Here is a 7736-nt window from a genome sequence, read left to right on the forward strand (position 1 = left end):
TCCAAGCAATCAGACAGGATATATATATATATATATATATATATATATATATATATATATATATATATATATATATATATATATATATATATATATATATATATATATATATATATATATATATATATATATATATATATATACATATATATATATATATATATATATATATATATATATATATATATATATATATATATATATATATATATATATATTGTAGATTCCTTTCCAGCAAATGCAGGAGAGTGAAGTATATATATACATTCTTATCCAGGAATTGCAGGAGAGTGCAACAGGAAAACAGAAAAGCGAGAGGAAGAAGCTATATCTGAAGGCAATGTGTTGCCAAAAGTTGAACTTTACAATCTCGAAAATCTTTATCTTTCTTTTATTGATCTAACCGTGAATATATAATTTTCATTCACTATCTCTAGAAGTAAATATCTAAAAATCTACAAATTAATAAATATATAAAAATTACAACAATAGATTATAAAAGCCGAATCATCATCAGCATCAACTACAGCCCGCTTTGTTCCTATATATTGCCGAGCAATTTATTGCTGTAGTTTACACTGATGTTGTTTTGGCTGTCATAATCCAGTGTTATCATTAATAGTATTTTAATAGTAATTTATCAAAGCTAAATATTAGTAACAACCTGCGACCTCAGTACTTCAATTGGCCAGATTTCTTTCTAATATTACAGAGAATTTTATTGCTGTAGTTGACACTGATGATGTTTTGGTTATTATAATCTCTTATTGTCGTTTTTATTTATTTATTAATTAGTTAATCTATCTTTTTTTTCATAACTGATCTCCTCTTTCTGTATTTCCTTTTACCTCCTCTTACTTCTTCCTAATGAACACCATAATATTCCATGGAAGCTTGAATTTCAAGCCAATGGCCCTTCAAATGCACTTAGGGCCTGTTCCGTATAAATAGGGTTCATCATCTGAATATATAAAATATCTGAATATAATAATAATAATAATAATAATAATAATAATAATAATAATAATAATAATAATAATAATAATAATAATAATAGTATTTTATGCCTAAGGTGAATCACTCAGCTACTCTTAGATTAGCCTTGAAAGACGAAAAGCCTTCCCGGAACAATGGACAGGTCCTCCTGATACAGAAGTGGAGTGGAATAAAAAATTGAGGCCAAAGCCAAAGCGATGGGATCTATGATGAGGTCATTCAGTGCCCTAAGGGAAATTAAGAGTGAAAAGGTTATGAAGGTGTAACAGGAGGAGAAAGACCTCGCAGTTGCACTATGAAACAGTCGTTAGGAGAGGGTGGAAAGTAAGATGGAAGAAAGAGAATGTGAACGGAGGTAGCGTAAAATGAATGAAAAGGATTGCAGCTATGGGTCGAAGGAACGCTGCAAGAGCCCAATGTAATGCCTACAGGTAAGCCAGTTAAAAACTGGCAAAAATGTCATTCTGGACAAAAATATGCAATATACATTACTAACACTCTAGACCTATTAAACAATGAGAAAAGAAAAAATAACAAATTACTATTGAATATTATGGCACAGCTGTTTTATAAGACAATGAGAATGATATCAGCGCACTGCTCAAAACAATTATCACTCCTCCACGTATTTCTATGACACTCCTTTACTTCTTCTATCATCTATCAAAACAAAAAAGTCCTATACATCTTATATACAGGGAAACTGGGTTTAATTAACTGATGTCTTCACTTTCATCATTAAAGGATAAGCAATTACTGTCTGCAGTCCCCCAAAATGGGTATTACATACCTCTACCTTCTGTATAACTTACAATTTCACCAGTGTCCGAGGCTGAAGCACCTGGCAGAGTATATCATTTTCCTAGGTAATTTGTTTGTATGATCCAATGCACACACAAACACATGCATACACATATATGTGTACATATACATACACACACATTATATATATATACATATATATATATAAATTATACCTATAGGATATATCTGTGTATATATATATATATATATATATATATATATATATATATATATATATATATATATATATATATATATATATATAAATATTTTACACATATATATGTGACTAACTTTATCACATCACCAGTGATTCATATACAATCAGAAAGCTATAAATATCCTTTATATATATCATTCACTATACCTATAAATATAAGGAATAAATATATTTTCATATATGTTATTCGAAGGGGAATTTTTAGTTGATAATAAGTCCACCGTCCCGTGGGGTCGAACCAGCGACGGACGAGGATATCAGGATCTACAGTGACACGCTAACCAGTAATTATATATACTGTATATACACTGGCCTCATAAAGTTAATCACATGCAGTCTATGCTGTAAATGTTTGACAGGGAAGTAGACCATCTATGCTCCTGAAGGTTGTACGTAAAACTGTAAAGTCAACACCAAGAAGTTATTCTGCTTACCCAGTATTTTAACTGTCAAGAGAATCAAAGCGTCTTTTCCTTTTAGTTTTCTGAGGGAGGAAGAGAGGAGAGAGATTGAGAATGGTGCTTAAAGATAGATTTCATTTTTAATTAAACTTTCTCGCAGTCTCCATATCTGAACCTTTCTGTATGTAGGTTTTTAAACTGAAAAAAAAGAAACCTCTTTCTCTCTCTCTCTCTCTCTCTCTCTCTCTCTCTCTCTCTCTCTCTCTCTCTCTCTATATATATATATATATATATATATATATATATATATATATATATATATATATATATATATATATATATATATATATATATATATAAATATATATATATATTTGTGTGTGTGTGTGTTTTACAGAGAGAGTATTCACAAGAGTATTCATAAAAAAAACCTATTCGTGAATTATGAAGACGCATGAACTCGGGAATGTGAGAGAGAGAGAGAGAGAGAGAGAGAGAGAGAGAGAGAGAGAGAGAGAGAGAGAGAGAGAGAGAAGTCGCAGTGTTGATCAAGCACCAAAGACAAAACAAAAGTTGAACGACTTTCGAAATGGTTTTCGTTGCCGGACGGTAGGTAACAAGCAAACGTCAGCATTGGAGAGCATAAGGGGAAGGTGGAAAGGTTACCAAAACACTTCCGTCTCGGCTCAGAAGGCGTGGGATGGTGAGCAAAAAATAATGAATATAAAATGGTGAATAAAAAAAATAGTGAATACAAAATGGTGAACTGAATAGTGAATAGTGAAGCAGGTGAGAGGGGGTGAACAAGGACTTAGCCGACACACCTCGAACCATGACGTCACTGTTGACACCAGAAACAAACACTATAAAAGGGAGAAAGAAGGAGGAGGGAGGCAGTTAGAGCAGTAAGAGTAAGACAGTCAGTCAGAGCAGTGGGTGAGCGAGGAGCGTCGAGTGTTGCCCATGTCGCAATAACTGAACTTGGAATTTTCACAAGCTCTCCCGTACTTAGTTTTCTTTCAAGTCCAAGTTTGGACTTAATGTATTTCAGTCTCGAGTCCAGCCGACTTCCCTAAACCCTCGTAGGGGTTTTGCCATCAATAAACCTTACGCGGTGCACTGCAGGCATTACTGAACTTTCTTTGCAACATCCCTTCGGCCCCTAGCTGCAGCAGCTTCCATTCATTTTACTGTACTACCATTCATATTCTCTTTCTTAAATTTTACCTTCCACCCTCTCCTAACAATTGTCTCATAATTCAACTGCAAGGTTTTCCTCCTGTTACACCTTTAAAATCTTTTTACGCTCAATTTCCCTTTCAGTTAAATGACTTCCTAGGTTCCAGCGCTTGGCCTTTGGTCTAAATTTGATATTCCATTCTTCATAGAATTTAGTATATCTGTTCCTAAATGCTTGGAGAATAGTTGAAATGCAAGACAATTTTTACTGACGTAGCCTATACGTTAACTGCTGTACGATGGCTCGCCAATAGGGTATTTAGCTTCGATATTCGAAAGGATTTTTAAAAATCTAGAGAGTCATTTCGGAGAGTATCGGACAATTTATTAACAGACACTAGTTTCATATTCTGCACTCAAAGTTTTACTTCACCGTTATGCTAAGGAAGTAAATAGCAAACGTGATGATATATTACTTATTGTTTTCGCATTTTTGTGACACTGAGTAAATTCAAATTTATACGAAATGTTCTAAACGGCTCTGTATTGATAATAAAGAAATGCCCTGTTGTTATTCATTTCTCAAAATATTTTCAAAGCATTTTCTTCAAGCTTATGATGAATAGGACATTGGAATGGAATAAAAATTTCGGCCAAAGGCAAAGCCTTGTGACCTATGAGGTCATTCAGCGCTGAAATGGAAATTGAGAGCAAAAAGTTTTGAAAGGTATAACGGGAGGAAAACCTCCCACTTGCAGTATGTTTAGGAGAGGGTGGAAAGTAAGATGGAAGAAAGAAAATACGATCGGAGGTACAATAAAAGGAATGAAAGGGGTTGTGCAACTAAGGGCAGAAGAGACGCTGCAAAGAACCTTTGAGGTGAACTTGAAATAGAAAAAGCCACAGTGCACCAGTGAGGTGCACTGATGGCATTGATTAAAAACCACCCACCCTATGTTTCGACCAAGAAATTTCAAAATTCGTGCTTTTATGGAAGTTTGCAATATTTGGGGCCTATCTCATTTATCCGCCTTCTTCCCTTGCAATGGAATTGTATGCAAGGGTTGCTTTCCACATTAACAGAATTCCTTCTAACGAGAATCTGACTTTATGTAACAACATCATGAAGAATACCGAAAATGCAGCACTACTGAATATTATCTAGTCACAGACGAAGATATTCATCTCAATTCACGTCTGATGCCATTGAAATGAATGAATGAATGAATGAATAATATAGAATTTGGGCCAAAGACCAAGAGCTGGGACCTGATAATTGTTATTTCCTCTCCGTGTGCTAGAATGAATAAATGCATTTTCCCCTCTCTGTGTGTGCTAGAATGAATAAATGCATTTTTCCCCTCTCTGTGTGTGCTAGAATGAATAAATGCATTTTTCCCCTCTCTGTGTGTGCTAGAATGAATAAATGCATTTTCCCCTCTCTGTGTGTGCTAGAATGAATAAATGCATTTTCCCCTCTCTGTGTGTGCTAGAATGAATAAATGCATTTTCCCCTCTCTGTGTGTGCTAGAATGAATAAATGCATTTTCCCCTCTCTGTGTGTGCTAGAATGAATAAATGCATTTTTCCCCTCTCTGTGTGTGCTAGAATGAATAAATGCATTTTCCCCTCTCTGTGTGTGCTAGAATGAATAAATGCATTTTTTTCCCCTCTGTGTGTGCTAGAATGAATTAATGCATTTTCCCCTCTCTGTGTGTGCTAGAATGAATAAATGCATTTTTCCCTCTCTGTGTGTGCTAGAATGAATAAATGCATTTTTTTCCCTCTCTGTTTGTGCTAGAATGAATAAATGCATTTTTCCCTCTCTGTGTGTGTGCTAGAATGAATAAATGCATTTTTTTAGTCTCTGTGTGTGCTAGAATGAATAAATGCATTTTCCCCTCTCTCTGTGTGTGATAGAATGAATAAATGCATTTTCCCCTCTAAATTTGTACTAGAATGAATAAATGCATTTTCCCCTCTCTGTGTTTGTGCTAGAATGAATAAATGCATTTTCCCCTCTCTGTGTGTGCTAGAATGAATAAATGCATTTTTCCCCTCTCTGTGTGTGCTAGAATGAATAAATGCATTTTCCCCTCTCTGTGTGTCTCTAGAATGAATAAATGCAATTTTCCTCTCTCTGTGTGTGCTAGAATGAATAAATGCATTTTTCCCTCTCTGTGTGTGATAGAATGAATAAATGCATTTTCCCCTCTGTGTGTGCTAGAATGAATAAATGCATTTTCCCTCTCTGTTTGTGCTAGAATGAATAAATGCATTTTCCCTCTCTCTGTGTGCTAGAATGAATAAATGCATTTTTTCCCCTCTCTGTGTGTGCTAGAATGAATAAATGCATTTTTCCCTCTCTGTGTGTGCTAGAATGAATAAATGCAATTTTCCTCTCTGTGTGTGCTAGAATGAATAAATGCATTTTCCCCTCTCTGTGTGTGCTAGAATGAATAAATGCATTTTTCCCCTCTCTGTGTGTGCTAGAATGAATAAATGCATTTTTCCCCTCTCTGTGTGTGCTAGAATGAATAAATGCATTTTTCCCTCTCTGTGTGTGATAGAATGAATAAATGCATTTTTCCCCTCTATGTGTGTGCTAGAATGAATAAATGCATTTTTCCCCTCTCTGTTTGTGCTAGAATGAATAAATGCATTTTTCCCCTCTCTGTGTGTGCTAGAATTAATAAATGCATTTTTCCCCTCTCTGTGTGTGTTAGAATGAATAAATGCATTTTTCCCCTCTCTGTGTGTGCTAGAATGAATAAATGCAATTTTCCTCTCTCTGTGTGTGCTAGAATGAATAAATGCATTTTCCCCTCTCTGTGTGTGCTAGAATGAATAAATGCATTTTTCCCCTCTCTGTGTGTGCTAGAATGAGTAAATGCATTTTTCCCCTCTCTGTGTGTGTTAGAATGAATAAATGCATTTTCCCCTCTCTGTTTGTGCTAGAATGAATAAATGCATTTTTCCCTCTCTGTGTGTGCTAGAATGAATAAATGCATTTTTCCCTCTCTGTGTGTGCTAGAATGAATAAATGCATTTTCCCCTCTGTGTGTGCTAGAATGAATAAATGCATTTTCCCCTCTCTGTGTGTGCTAGAATGAATAAATGCATTTTTCCCCTCTCTGTGTGTTAGAATGAATAAATGCATTTTTCCCCTCTCTGTGTGCTAGAATGAATAAATGCATTTTTTCCCTCTGTGTGTGCTAGAATGAATAAATGTATTTTCCCTCTCTGTGTGTGATAGAATGAATAAATGCATTTTTCCTCTCTGTGTGAGAATGAATAAATGCATTTTTCCCCTCTCTGTTTGTGCTAGAATGAATAAATACATTTTTCCCCTCTCTGTGTGTGCTAGAATGAATAAATGCATTTTCCCCTCTCTGTGTGTGCTAGAATGAATAAATGCATTTTTCCCCTCTGTGTGTGCTAGAATGAATAAATGCATTTTTCCTCTCTGTGTGTGCTAGAATGAATAAATGCATTTTTCCTCTCTGTGTGTGCTAGAATGAATAAATGCATTTTTCCCTCTCTGTGTGTGTGCTAGAATGAGTAAATGCATTTTTTCCCTCTCTGTGTGTATAAGCTAGAATGAATAAATGCATTTTCCCCTCTCTGTTTGTGCTAGAATGAATAAATGCATTTTTCCCTCTCTGTGTGCTAGAATGAATAAATGCATTTTTCCCCTCTCTGTGTGTGTTAGAATGAATAAATGCATTTTCCCCTCTGTGTGTGCTAGAATGAATAAATGCATTTTCCCCTCTCTGTGTGTGTGCTAGAATGAATAAATGCATTTTTCCCCTCTCTGTGTGTGCTAGAATGAATAAATGCATTTTCCCCTCTCTGTTTGTGCTAGAATGAATAAATGCATTTTCCCCTCTCTGTTTGTGCTAGAATGAATAAATGCATTTTCCCCTCTCTGTGTGTGCTAGAATGAATAAATGCATTTTCCCCCTCTCTGTGTGTGCTAGAATGAATAAATGCATTTTCCCCCTCTCTGTGTGTGCTAGAATGAATAAATGCATTTTTCCCCTCTCTGTGTGTGCTAGAATGAATAAATGCATTTTTCCCCTCTCTGTGTGTGCTAGAATGAATAAATGCATTTTTCCTCTCTGTGTGTGCTAGAA

Source organism: Macrobrachium rosenbergii, unplaced genomic scaffold (assembly GCF_040412425.1).
Source record: "Macrobrachium rosenbergii isolate ZJJX-2024 unplaced genomic scaffold, ASM4041242v1 13875, whole genome shotgun sequence".
Classification (NCBI taxonomy): domain Eukaryota; kingdom Metazoa; phylum Arthropoda; class Malacostraca; order Decapoda; family Palaemonidae; genus Macrobrachium; species Macrobrachium rosenbergii.